Source organism: Lonchura striata, chromosome 1A (assembly GCF_050655825.1).
Source record: "Lonchura striata isolate lonStrDom1 chromosome 1A, ASM5065582v1, whole genome shotgun sequence".
NCBI lineage: Eukaryota > Metazoa > Chordata > Aves > Passeriformes > Estrildidae > Lonchura > Lonchura striata.
In genome coordinates this window covers 70644223-70659338 of record NC_140741.1, presented here as the reverse complement: position 1 = coordinate 70659338, position 15116 = coordinate 70644223, and the positions used below count along the sequence as shown (strand labels likewise).

General features: G+C 41.9%; 1 long non-coding RNA gene across 1 annotated transcript; it reads right to left on the bottom strand.

Moving 5' to 3' along the window:
* Positions 1–818: 818 nt before the first annotated feature.
* On the bottom strand, positions 819–15116 carry LOC146763524 (uncharacterized). The gene is made up of 3 exons (XR_014951873.1): positions 14979–15116; positions 4114–4186; positions 819–957 (listed from the first exon to the last, which is right to left on the bottom strand). It is a non-coding gene; the product is annotated as an uncharacterized LOC146763524 (long non-coding RNA).

The following is a 15116-nucleotide window of genomic DNA, read 5'->3' as shown; positions in this document are numbered from 1 at the left end:
CTGCATGCAAATATTTTCTTTTGGGAGTAGGGACAGGGGAACAATTCATAGAGCTATTAAAAGTGATTAAAAGAAGAAAGAGCACAGGGTTGTTTTAAGATAGGAAAGTCCTGGGAGGACCAGTCCCTAGGACAGGTCCCACCTACTACATAAGAGGTAAAGGACTGGCTTTGCCTGAGGAGCAGCAGTGTTTGTCCTGGATCTTCATCCTGCAAAAAATAGCAATTAATGGATTTTAATATGCAATTTTATAGACTTCTAAAGAGGATTCAGGAAGCATAGGATCAGTATTATTCAGTTGCATGTTTACTCCATTTTAGATCCTGCAGCTTCAGAATTTTTATTTCTGTCTGTTTTGTCCTTCCTTTCCTTCTGCTTCAAGGATGAATTGCTGGTAATCCATCTCAGGTGTGTTGTCAGTCCTAAACACTGTCAATTAAGTGTCTTCTGAGGAAGATTTGATCAAGCTGCCTTCTCAGTAATGAACATCTTTTTTGAAATTACAACTCTAAATTATACTATTTGCCATAATGTAAAGCTATGAAGGAAAAGAGAATAAAACCCTTGGGAAGAGACATGTACTTTTTCCTCAAGTTCTCTTCCATCCTTGCCATCTTCCATCAGTTAGACAAAAAGCTGTTTGTAAGAGCCTCTTGAAATGAGGAATCTAATACTCAATCACAAAAAGATTAGCCTTTGACTGTACTTCACTCCATGCTACACTAATACAATCAGCACAGGAAATGTTATCCAGGAAGAGGTTAGGGGAGAGAATGGAAGACCAGGTGGTGCTGGAGACCTGAATTATAGAGATTTATTTTTCATGAAGCATGACTTTTATTTGCTTCTAACTTTAGGAAGTAGCAGTGCTGGAGATGAAGCAGACAGCAGGAGATGTTCAGTCACGTGTGCAAGGGCAGGTGTGCTGCTGAGTCACTGCTGAGCTTGGGCTGACCTCTGGAAAGGAGACAGGAAAACTGGGATTACTTTGGAGAAGTTAACTCGGAGCTAGAGCAGCCTGGCCACACCATGCCCAAAGTGTCACTGATGGAGCCACAGGATACCAGGACAGAGTATGGGCACTCAAATGTGGGAGTGCAATCCACAGAACATTTATCACCTGAGGCTCCTAAAGGGCCATAAACACGTAATTTTTGCCACTGTAATTACCCAGCTATCTGGAGTTTTGCTGCTGCACTCAGAAAATGTTGTCATCTCAGCAGGACTGTGCAGGTTTGCATCTATGTCATGTACATGCCTGTTGGGATCTGCAAATTAGGTTTTTCTGTGCTTAAGTTCCCTGAGCAGTCTCAGCTTTTCCTTGGGTATGAAGCACAGGGGAGGATGCTTTGCACAGATTTTCTCTCATGACCCAGGAGCTCAGACACCTCTTTCAGGGCAGGAGATGGGACACGTCACCTCCCCTCCCAAAACTGCTGCAGCACAGGAGGAAATCTAAAGCTGGGAAGAGAGAGATCAAATGATTGTGCACCCTGATAAAAGCTGTGACCCTGCACAAAGGCTTGGGATTTCCAGCCTCTGTACAGGCACCACATCTGCATTTTGCATTATTTTCAGTAAGTCATGTGCCAGTTCTGCACATTTGCTGCCTCAGCAGCAGAAGAGATGTTTGATCTCCCACAGCATAAGCCACCCTCACAGGAAAATTCATCACATTTTTGTGGCACACGCTGTCAGATGCTCTCTCAGTGCTAGGATAAACCAGAGTTCATGGAAAACAGAACTGATGACAAGTATCATTAAATCTCCAAGCAACTTTTTTTCCCCCTGAGATGTCCTTCCTGAAGCCACAGAGAAGGACATTGGATAAATACACGTGTCACCATTACTTACATCAGTAATCTAGCAGACTCTGGGATTGACATGATGGCTACAGGGGCTGAATTTAGGTCACCTACGAAATGAATTAAAAGCTTCTCCTTATCTCAGTGCCTCATCTTCTCCTCACACCCTTGTAGGGCACAAAGATGATGAAATCTAACCCACTGATTGCCAAGCGACTTCTAAACACCACAGCTCCTTAATCAGGGTACCAGACCACATTAAACTGGTGCAGCCACAACAGCAAAGCTCCAGATTGTGTTCGTCCACGTGTAGTTACTGCTACAGATCTCAGTGATCAAGATTTGTGTGTGAGCTTACCTTAAAAAGAAAAAAACAAAACAAAAAAAAAAAACCAAACCAAGCCAAAAAAAATCAACAAAAATCAACAAAAAAATTACACACACACAGAAAAAAAAAAAAAACCCAAACAAAAAAATAAACAACAAATATGAAAATAAAACAAAAACTCCAATAACAAAAAAAAAGAAGAACCCACGCATGCAAGATTTGAACATAGGCTTGCATCAGATCAAATGGCTGGTGACACCTCTGCTCCTTATTTCACCTCCATATCTGCAGAGTAAGCAGAGATGGCTTTGGGCTGAACGACAGACTGCAAGCACAGACTACCACCTAGAAGGGCCATTTGAGCCTTCTGCTAGGAAAACAGCTCCCTTGTTCCCATTTTTAAGTGATTTATGGTTTTATGAAGCACACTAAATGCCCTCATGGCCCAGATTTGCATCCACTCATTACTGATGCCCAAACAATGCAGCCAACACAAAGGCACATCCTCACCTGAAATCAAAGCATGTTTCAGTCTTCTCGAGGTTGAAGAACAGCAGGTGAAGGTGTTTTCTAAGTGTTTGGGCAGTTTGCTGGACAAGGTGGATAAAACTTGAGCCTAAAGGAGCCCAAATCCTTCATCACTCAACTCTCAGGGTGGAAAGGACCCTAATGTGATGGGGTTGGGGTTGCAGTGCTGACAAGGGAGGTCTGGAGTTTTATTCAGGAACATTTCTTGTCTTTGGTTCTGAGTAGGCACCTAGGAACTCACCCTGTATGCTCAATATGTAATTTCATACTGTGCCAATAATCTCCTGGGCTTTCTCTCCTCAGACAGCTTTGCAAAATTCCATAGTTTTGGCTAATGATTCTGATGAAAACCAGGATCAACATGCTTTGCTGCTGCCTCAGAAACAAAGTGTGATTCCTGTGTGAAACCTCCTGCTCTACACAGGACTGGTGGGGTCCCAGCAGCCCATCTCTGGGGGCTGGCCAGCTCAAACCAGTGAGGCTTGGCAGAGATTAAACAGAGGTTAAAATTACTGTACAATGGTTTGTATTCACTCTGATGTATTAGGATGAGATTAAATGAGAGGAAGGGGAGCTTTCCTTTTCAGGATTATCTCTTGTATTTGGGGGGTTATGTCCTTGAAGAGCTTTTTGAAAGATTGCCAAAAGAGGCAGCAGTGTGTAGCCAGAGTATAAAGCAGCATCCTCTGGGGAGACAGGAGGGTGGCATGTCCTGCCCAAAGCCATCTGCCTGCAAAGGGAGAGGCTGCAGGAGAGGAGCAAGTGGGCAGTGAAGATTCTGTGTTTGTGTGTGGGGAAGGAGGCAGGAGCAGGTGCTGGGCAGCCACAGATGCCAGGAAGGGCAGTGGGCTGAAGCCAAGCCAGAGGAAGAAGAAGCCCCTGGGAATATAAGTCAGGTCAGAGTGGTCAGGACATGCATGCAGATGACACCCAAACAGATGATCTCTCCCCATTCAGAGAGATATTTTAGAGTCTAATAGACCATGGATTAAGACAACCAATTTAGCCATGCCTCATGTTGTACTTTAGCCTGTTCCATAATCACTGCAAGACAGAATTTGGCTTTAATCATTTCTCATCCCAGGGACAAAGCCTGTTTTCACCCAGTGTGCCAAGACATTCTATGAGATTAAAATTATGTCTCTTGCAAGATTGTCCAGATCCTGCCTTCAAGGGTCTCTTCTAATTGTTTTCAGAGGCTGCCAGCCTTGCAGGGTGTAGCACTAACTTCAGAAGATGTGGGGTGGAAAAGCCTTTTTAAAATGATTTTTTAAATCAGAGGAAGAGAGGAGGCCCTTTAATTCCATACAGAAGATCACTTCTTCCTGCCAAGCAGCAGTGGGAGCACAGGCTTTGGAGTTCACGGTTCAAGAGTGAAATCATTTGACATGCAAGCACTGCCAGGAGGCAAAAGGAGGGGAGGCCAACCTAGGCTGAGACTCTGTGACTGACCTTCCAGGAGAAAATCCCAATTTGCAGAGCTCTTCTTCAAGGACCTGGCTCCACAGACATTCATTGCATTCACCTGGGCAATCAGAAAATAATAACAAAGGTATCAAGGTCAAAAAGTTTGGACTTAAGATTATAAGGTTGTATAAGGAAAAAGGGGCTATAGCAACCCAAAAATAACCCAAAGAGCTCTCATTGGGAATGGCACTTGGATTTTGGAAGAATGCATAAAACTTTGATTTTATTTTTTTCAGTCTTACTATTTAATTAGGGCACTTAAAAATGCAGAGGAGCAAAATAACAACAACAGCAACAAGCCCAAACACACCCTGCCCTGGGACAAGTCTGTTGCCTGGCATTGAAAAAGCCCCCAGGTGACAGAATGTACTGTGGTTATTCATGTCTGTGACATTACAGTGATTGGCTTTCATGCACTCACCATAAATTACTGTGAGTCAAACAAAGCACTCTGAGGAGACAGACAGAAAGGAATATTCAAGGTTCTCGATTATTTATCAGTTGGCTGAAACATTTAGAGACCAAGGAGAGCATTACATATCCTACCCAATGAATCACCTCACAGCAAAGGATTTTACATTCACGTGAAAGTTTCCTCTAAGGGCTGGAGGGAAAGGATGTGCAAACAGCTTGAGTTCACCAAGGTAGCATTAAGATGGCAAAAAGTAGCCAGAAGTTGTTGAAGCCACAAATAAACTGCTGATTTCAGATAAGGTCTGTGTGACACAAAGAGGTTTCAGTAGTGTGGACAGTGAACTTGGATCCCTGGAAGCCACACCAAGGATGCTTCCTTAGAGAGAAGTTATCAGGCTAAATACATTTCCAATTTCACTGCTACCATATTTAATTGAAATTAAGGACAGTTAAACCATATAATTTATTCCTCCCTCCTTGCCCTATGCTTTTTTGAAGATATTTCATGCATCCACCTAAGCAGCTTAAAGTCTTTGCCTTCCATGAGTTCACAATTTGTCTCTCCCACGCCTCACAAATTCTGCACCACAAAAATACCATGCTGGAGAAGAGCTGAACAGAACTTTGTCTCAGATGACATTTTAAACTACTCGGAAAACACAGATCACAAGTAGATATTTTGCAGTAGTTTTTTTATATAAATAACATTTAGGTTTCTGCCACAAGTCACTTGTGTTCCTCCATTAGCGGATAACAACTGCGAAGTGCAGCGATTAACTTGTGAGTGCAGTGTGATGGGAAGAACCAGGTTGGGAGCAGCAGAGAGCAAATAGGAGACAAAGTACTCACCTAATGTTTCTAAGAAACCAACATGAAAGGCTTGTAAACTGCTATAATACTTCCTTTTTCTCTATCACACATTTTCTTTGCATTACAAATTCTCCACTGAAGAGCACGGTAGACTTGGCGCTGGCTTTTTACACAGCCGTTCTTAAAAACATTTCATCAAGGTGGAAAAAACTTCAAAAAAATCCTAAAGCCCTGCATGTGATGGCACCCTTCTCACTGATGCAGCCTCTCCCACTGGATTCAGTCTGTTCTTGGTAACAACATATGCAATAATTTCTGCATGAGCCATGGGAGATAAGGACCCCCATGGTTCTGAATTGCTATCATGCTGGACTGCATGTAAGTGATAACTTAGCATTTTAAGATAGAAAATATTGAGTATTTTACTCTCTTGTAACCTCCTCTACATCTTAAACTGTCTTTCATATGATAATTTGAAAGATTTTCCCCAGACCTTGTATCTTTAATAGAAGTTAGACAAAGCCTGAATCCTCCTTTGTTTGGCAAATGTTTTGCTGTGGATGTATTTTTAAATAAACATCTGATGCAAAGACCTGGGCACATAAAATAAGAGTGGGATGTGCTGCTGTAATTCCTCTGCCCAAATATCTCAGTACATCTGTGATGCTGCTGCATCACCTAATGTTAGCATGTGCAATTTATAGGGAAGAAATGGAGAGAGAAAATGTGCTGAAATAACTTGCCTATAGCAATATGCTGAGAGATCCGGTGCCAGGGCTGGGAATTAGAGCTCAATTGATTTCTGGTATCCAGCCCCTTGCATAATTCACTAGGTCACAGTGACAAGATTTAAATATGGGACTAATTGAATGTTCATATAGGAACTGCTGCTCTTTTGGTCTGGCTTGATGAAAAGTTGGACAGGGAGAAGGATACAGAGGAGAAACTGAAGTCTCTGGAGGAAAATTCAGGGAGGGGAATAGCTGGAAGAGAAAACTGCTCTGTCCTCCTCCTCTTATCTCAGTGGCAGGTTAATTCTGCATGACAACTTAAATGCCAAATGTAGTCAATCTATTTCACCAGGGAAAAAACCCATCTCCTCAAATCCCTGCTGACAGAGCAGGAGCAGAAAGCACCTGGGCCCCCAGTGGGCTGCTCCAGGGGAGAGACCTGAGCTCCCCAAGAACCATAAAACCTCCTCCAAGAGCAGGAACATCTCCTGAGGGAAGTGACCACGGACCCAGGGATCTTGCTGGTCACCCTTGAGCTGCTGTGAATAATCATACACAGAAACATGAGATGACAGAAAATATAAACATTAGGGTGAATGTCTTCAAAGGAAAATCCTCTCAAAGGTGTGAAAAAAAAAAAAACAACCCTTAATGGGTCAGAGCAATCACAGTTTCTCCCTTCCTTGGACTGTCCATCACATCTGGTGCAAGATTCCCCTTCCCCCTTTGCTGGGCAGGGGGTTTGAATGCTGCATGTCCTTTGGCTATCCTCTAGCTCCTGATGGAGCATTGTGCTTGCTGGGAAGAGGTTTTCCCAAAGCAGCCAGCCTTGGGACCAGCCTGTGGCTCCCAGCACAGCTCCACTGAACCACTCCAGGTTTGCTGTGTGCCTAAGCACACACACTACAAATAATCCTACTCCTGCCCACTGGAAAGACAGAAGAGCCTTTTTCCTCTTCCTCCATCATTCTGCTGGCACAGGAGAGGACTCACATTGCTGCCCTGACTATGTGGCTTGTCCCCAGGGATGGATCCTGAAGAAAATGCCTAGGTGGCTTCCCCTACCTTGGCAGTATTCACACATATTCTTCCCAGGACTTTCTCCTGCAGGACAGCAAATTCCAGGAGCTTGGGGAAGGATGAAGCTTTAATTTTTTTGTAACTTCCAAAGCAGCCAGTTCTTCCTCACCCACGTGGTATTCCTTCAACGTCCCACTGATTCATACAGGATATCCCTGGGATACTAGAAATACTCCAGGTATGTTTCCCACTGTAAGACCTGCAGCAACACCTGCTTTTCTTCTTAAGTTACAAATGCCACAATTTCTCCATCTGCTCCAACCTTCAGGACCTCTGGGGATGGTGCTATCAGGTACCCCCAGAGGAGTGCAACAGTCACGTCAGGCCAACACAGTCTGCTCCCCAGAGGTAGGTGCTATCAGTTCCTAAAGGTTTTGTATCCCAGTAGCTAAATCATCACCCAGACTTTCTAAAAGAGCATCTAAATAATTTCTGTTTTCCCCCCTCAAAAACCCCTTTGTTTGGACTGCCCCATGGAAATATTTACTTTTCAGAGTTCATTTAGGAGCAGGAACAAACCACAGCTGTTCCCATCAGCAAAGGTGAAGCCTGCTCAGCTGCAGGTCTAAAAACCCTATTTCAATTCCGCAACCCCCATTTGGGAAGGTTTGATTTAGCTTGGTAATATTTAAAGTTAGTGTTAAAAATTAAAATCCTCCATTCATGTGTCTGTGCCTACGTCCCCTGCCCCCTCCCTTGCCCAAAAAAAGCAAATCCAAAGCCTTCAGTAACTCTGAACAGAAGAAATTTTAAAAATTCATATTAAAAAAGAGAAAAGCATCTGCTTTGCTTTTTCCTGTTCTTTTTGGGGCTTTTGTTTTAATTCATCCAGTGTAATCCATATTCAACAGAATTATTACAGAAAAACTTCTAACCAGAATCGCACAACCTCTTTAAAATGCATCGCCCAATGCCAGCAGGAGAGAGAGAGATGTTCTGAAAGAAAGGGAATGCTCTGTGTCCTTTTTATATGTCACCACCTGGGGTGTCTTCCCAGTTCACAGACAAGCTGTACTGATTCCTGTGCTGGAAGCTCTGGCCACACTGATGGAACAGCCAGTTCTTCCAGATCCCTCATGCTCAGACTGTTTCTACGGGTGGGATCTGTTTATGGAAACATAAATGCCTTGGCTGGGCTCTGAAATTACTTAGAGCAGCTAAGAAGCCACTGACCAAAATCATTACAAATGTTGCTCGTCTCCACAGGGTCATTTGGAGATGAGCAGATACAACTCACCTTTGGACTGTCAACAAAGCAATATTAATAATTATGAAAAATAACTTGGGCTTTGCACAACATCACAAATCTACAGCACCATGTCTGGAATTGGCCTTTCCTCAGTGACAAATTCTAAACAACAAACATTCATAACACAAGTCCATGAAGTACTGGCTGTAAAGGATAATAAATCCTTTGGCAATATGAGGAGGGTAAGAAAATCTTCCTGGCACAAGTATTGTTAACACTGTCTGTGCATTCCAATGGCAACTACAGCTGGATTCTCAGCTCTGGAGGAGGGTGTAAATAAATATTATGCAAAATATTCCTTCCAGATAAATGCTAGCTGAGCCATATACCTGACTACTGTCTTTAAAATATTTACACCTGGAATAGGGAAAGATAGTTTTTTTCTTATATCTCATCTATAATATCTCTACCAGCCAGAAAAGACACCAGGTGCACAGGGAAAAGTATTTAATGCTGTTTCCCTTTCAAAATCATTATCAGGTTTTAATTCAGCCCCTCATGGCCAAGTGCCCATCCTATGCCTCAATCCTCCAAGATATTCTGACCCAGACTCTGAGGTCTTTGAATGCTCTGGGTTACAATCAGTAAAACACTGACATCTGAGCACACAACCAGATGTGGTGAGAAAACAGAGTGAACTATTCCACAAAAATCACTGTATAATGTAGAGAAAGGAAAGCTAAACTGTCATGAGCAGGCAGTGCTGGACATAGCCTGTGGCTACCTAACAAAATACAGAGTTTCTGGGGAAAAAATAAAGGTCTTTCACCTGACAGCAAAAGAACCCCAAACCCAGCAGACATTTAAAAAGTTGTGATGTGCAAAAAATACATGTAGTTAAACGACTTCAAAAAAAAAAAGGAAAAGGGGAAAAAAAGATTAAAAAGCAGAGCGGGAAATGGTAAAGAGTTTCAGTCGGGCTGAAAATACAGACAAGTAATAATGGAAAGTACAAAATTCAATGAAAACTTTATAAACTCCAAGAATTCAGCATAATAAAGAAGGCAACTTGAAACAACGAAATCCCAAGTGTCAGGTACAGCTTTATTGTTGGACATTAATGTTAAAATTGTAAACACTGATATCAAAAGGCAACTTCATGTAATCGCATTAGTGGGAGACAGGAATTGGTGCAGTTTTTCCCAGCAGATTTCCCCAGGGAATAACTCTTGGCTCAATATTATTTCATATTTTATGTTCTAGATGCTCATGTAAAAATTTCTGTAGATGACAAACAGATAGGATAGCAGTAGATGATAGAAATTAGTTTTACAAAAGAAGCTGGGTTTGGGGGTTGTTTTTTTCTTGTTGTTGTTTTGACTTTGGGGTTTGGGTTTTTTTGAAGGGTCACAATATAAGCAAATTGATTCAAACATAACTAAACACAAAGAAATCCTTCTAGGAACCAGGAACATTTCAACAAAGAATTGGAAGCCAAAGCATTCTGAATTCTTGTCTATCACAGAGGTCTCAATTCAACTGATCTTTGCTTGGGGACAAAAGTTTCGTTTCACAGGTGCTTCACATTAACACACTTATGGAGCCAAAGTATTTGCATATGGCATTAAAAAATAATAAAAAACCTGTAAAGACCTGTGATATGTAGCAATCAAATAGTCACCAATAAAATAGCATCAGTTAAATTCTCTCAGTTTGCAGAGACAAGATAGTAAATGCTCTTTGGAAGTCAGTGCCTTTGTAAATCCACTCTCTACTCTGGAAATTTATTTTTCTAGACATTATTTAGCCTCCTCAGCTCTAAGTTTTAAGATGAATCAGCTAGAAACAGAGAGCAGAAACATGTCTAAGTTCCCTTGATTTGTTCCCATTTTTACATCTAAAAAATAGATGTATTCTTGAAAGTTTCTGCAAGTCATAAAACCCACATCAACTATTGCTAAAAAAACCCAAACTTACAGGCAAGGCAGGTCAATGATTTCTCTCTAAGCATAATGGGCACTCACAACCTGATCCTGCCTGTCCAGGGACAAGTGATGACCTGAGCTGGCAACCAAAGTCACAAACACAGATTATACCTCATACGACAACTGTCCTTGACTATGTTTAATTACCTATTAAATAATCATTTCAGTCTTACAGGACAGAGCCTTTGTGTTCAGAGATGTTGCTGAGTGGCTTTTTATTATTGTTATTATTGTTATTTCTCTGAAAGAAGCCCAAGAGAAGTTGTCTCATTCTTGTAAAGAGGTCTGGGTCCTCCATCTCACACAAGCCTTTGTGGCATTTTTGTCCTTGATTTCAACATTCTTTATATCTGACACCTCTGAACAAAAGATGTGAAGAACTTTCATAGATATTATAAGTTTCTTGAAGTTTGTTAAAATTAATACAATACATTTCCCTCCTGCTACATCTTTGCATTGTGCTGCCACTTCAAACACACAGCCCACTTAGCTTCTTCTGGAAGACTTCAGATGTCAAGGCTATGAGGGTCCTCTTGGAGCAGTTACAATAAAAATCTCATTTCAAATACAAGCTTTTAAACAACATCTTTACAGAAAAGACTTTATTAAAATAACAACAAATAAAAGTTTTTCAATGTGAATTAATAAATGTATTCCAGAGCAACAGGTTCATCTCTGCTGAAGAGAGGAAAATATTTGGTATCCTACTGAGAAATTCAGAGAACCAACTTAGTTCAGTATTTCTGAGAAGAGATAAAAGCATCATCCCACATCTGTGTATGAAAAAAAAAAAATCAAAAATCCAAACAAACCACTAAACCCAAATACTGAGTGAAATTAAAGAACTGTAATTTAAAAGAAAAATGGAAATCAGACACAGAAAGAGCTGTTTGTACAGTGACAACCCTGCACTGCACTGTATGAAATGTATTAGTAACAGTTATGAAAAGCTGCCCAAAATTTTTAATCTCAGGCACCAAACATGCAAAGACTGATGGGTTTTTCACTTTGCTTATGGCAAATTCTCCCACACATAAACATCCCAGCTCTGCTGAGCTCCTTGGCCTCCTGCACTCTGTATTTACAGTCTTGGAGGACTGATCTCCCATGGAAGTCTTTCCACTTGAGGACAGAAGGAAGCAAGCAGGGAAGGCTGGGCAGGTACCAGGCAAGACCCATCCAAATCTGCCCCAGCCTTTGCCGTGGTTCTGTGCCAGGTGGTTTCTCAGTTCCCATGGTCAAGGAGACAGAGAAGGGGGTGGGCAGGGCTCAGCAGAGGATGAAGGTTCCTGGGCTGGCTGTGCCTGAGCCTGCCCAGGACAGAGCTCCATGAGCAGAAGGTGGCCTGGCAGCAGGAAGGGCCAAGAGCAGAAACTTGGCAATGAAAGACTCATCAGAGAGGTTTAAAACCTGCTGAGAGAGGCAGGGAGTGAACATCCTGTGGGGACAACTCTCTGTGGATGAGAGGGGCAGGCCAGAGCTTGCAATAACCCCCAAAAACATAGCTGGGTTGACTTAAGAATTGGAAGAAAAGATCTGCACAGGACAAGGGCAGAAAAGAAAAGATCTGCACTTAATGGACAAGGGCAGAGAGCGCTTAAATATTTAAGAATGTTCTTCATAGCTTTGAATTCTAATTAAGATAATTAAGTATTCTAGCTGACATTCTAATAAAGCTTTTTGAATTCAAAGAGCCATTTTCATTTTCTTTTGTTAGCTTGCTGCAGTGAGAGGTTCAGGTATACCCACCTCAAACCACACCAGCATCCTCTAGGTCTATTCAGCTCCTAGCTGGGAGAGAAAGGAAGTAGCAAGTGACTGAAAAACAATGTCCTGAGCCAAAATCAGTCCAAAAGGTCAGACTAGACTTATCACAAGTTGATGTGATAGAAAATATTTGAGAAATTCTGTTCAGCAAAACAAAGTGCAGTTACAAAGACACCTTAGGAATTAAATGTTGCAGAGCAGGGGAGGCACTTTACATCTTGTTAGGCTGACAAGCATTTATTATTTTTTCACAGCAAAGGCAAAAAAGCAAAGAGGGAATTTCTCCCTAAGCATCCCAATCATTAACACAGGAATTAAAAGTAAAAGGGCTGCAGGTTTTTTGTATAAACAACCAAGTGTCAGACAGAAGATGCAGGCTGGGGAGGTTTTATAAAGAAGCTCATCTATGCTAATGGTAAAAACAAGCATCTGTTAGAAGCCAAGGATATAAAGACAGGAGTTCTTACTTGCCTTCCTAAGTGGCAGAGACTCCTCAAATTGGCTCCTCAAATTACATGAAGAATAGTGGGTACTAAGTCACTTGAGAGGTTGGTCACAACTCTTTGGCCAGCTTCAATAATTTAGAAAAATTAAACGTAATTCCCTTATGGGAACACCATCATGGAAAGTGCTCCTTCAGCACTGTCTGAGCACTGTTTGTTCTTATGGCTGGAAACAATTCCAACCCCACAGCAATTCACCCCTACTGTATTGCTTAGAGAGAAAAGAATTGCAAGACAGAAGTTCAGACAGCTCACCTCCCTTTTCTGAAGATAAACCCCTTAAAAATAATTCATAAACCCCCAATGGCCTCCACAGGTCGTGGTTAGGCTCATAGATGGAAACACAGTCCTTAGTTTAGCTCCAAAGACATTGACTGACGTGGCCAACTTGCCAGCTAAGATTGTGCTGAGCCCTTCCAGCAAACAGTGCACACAAGGATTAATCCTTCTGCAGACAGTCCTCAGGGGATACACCCAAGGTATCTTTTAAAAAGGCAAACCCAGTGCAACTACCTTGTTAGCAGCTGGCAAGTCTTTCCAAAGGTAAGCTAACTCTCCATCTTTGAATGGGTGGTTAAGTAATTTTCCTTTGTTAATCCAGTCTAAGGATAATTAGCAGTCATGGAAGTTTGCCTTCCCTCCTACAAGCCCCATTAGTCCAGCTGGAAAGGAAACTTGAGATCTCAGCTTAGGGTCATTTTAATATCAGAACATGATTCACTTCTAAAAGGGGTGGTAGACAAGGGAGCCTCGCCTTCCAGTTAATAAGAAAGTAATTATCAGGGTTGCACAGAACATTATTCTGGAACTCAAAGGCCTCTGTAAGAAACCACTTAAATGAACAGGGAAAAACATCACCTGACCAACCCTATTGAGTGGAACATGAAGGTTATAATAAAAGTGATCTGCTTATGTGCCCAAAATCACACGTTCTGAAAGCATTTCAAAGCCTTTCAGACATAACATTTACAATGATAAATGTGTGCCCAGCGTGACACCCCACCCAGTCACTGAAATCGTGGGGTTTTATAATGGCATTTAAAGAGCAAAACTATTTTGTACCTTTCTGAAGTTCAGCTACCAGAACTTTTCTCTGTGGGGAGCAGACAGAGCTGCACAATTTCCAGCAGGTCAAGTCCACAGATGCTTAACACCAGAATTCAGGATTTTCCCCTCTCCTTCAGTATTTGGCATAATTTGGATAGAGCAGGGAGGACCAGGAGATGTGGAAACTAAATATATTCTAAAGCTTTGTTGCAAAATAAATAAACCCCACAACCAGCACCCAGGAGGAACTATGAAGACTTAGAGCAGACAAGAGACTAATTTCTTCCTCAGTCAGACTTGGTGTGCCCAACAGAAACTGAGCCCATCAGAAAAGCAATGGAAGCAGGCAGGATGGACACTGTCCACCTGGATGCACAACTGCATGGCAAAAAGCACACTAGAGGTAAATGCTGCACTTTTACACATTACACAGCAAAATCACAATGTACAGCATCAAAAAAGTTGGGGGTACAGCTCTGTACAACTCCAGCAGCTACCAATTACTTTTTGTAGCTGTGAGCATGCCCATTCTATGGCAAGGAGAGACTGTTCCTTTATTCACTTTATGTGATGAAATATTTACAGAGAATTCTGTGCTCAGCCATCCAGCAAAGGCTGACTTGCTCCTTTGTGCTGACCAGCATCAAATTGTCAAATCATGGACACAACCTCCCACACAAGCCAGATATCACTGGGGCAAAGAGCTCAGCAAAGCCACTGATCATCCCAGCCCTTCCAATTAACGGGGTAATAGATAAGCACCTCTATCACTTATGATGATACAGGCACTGCTCACAGCACAACCACCAGACAGACCTTTCTAAAGTGCTTATGATTGGCTTTTACACTCATAATTTCCGTTTTATGATCTCCAAATCATGTACTTTGCCCCTTTTTCAGTGTTTTCTCCAAAGCAAAGTGACAGTGCTGCAACTTGAAGACAGACTTTGAGATGGATTGGAGAATGCAATGAATTGACACAACGCACGAAGCTCATGACAGGCTGACACAAAAATTGAAAGAAAACTCATTCACTGGAGAAGCAAACAGGTGGACATCTCTACTGGAAATTAAAAAACTCAGATGGAAAAACCTGACACAGTAAAACCTGGGGAACAAAAAGGGAGAGCACTCTGAAGGGTTTTGGGAGTTCCAGACACTAAGTCCAAACAATTTACATCAAATAAAGATCTTTTAACACAGTTGCTTTCTTTCGAGACTTAAAGGTTCATTGGGTGAGTTGTCTCTAAGGTATACTGAGGCCAAGAAGACTGTTTTAAAACCACTTTAATATAAGCATGATACCCAGTTTGTTCTAGGTTACCTTCATGAGGCTTGTGTCCAGGAATTTGAAACTGCTGATTTCCAGAATGGACCCAACTCCTCCTCCTCCAAGAGCACAGGTTCTCCATGATGTGCTTCAGCCAGGATACTGCTGACCTTGAGTGCTGTGTGCAGATTT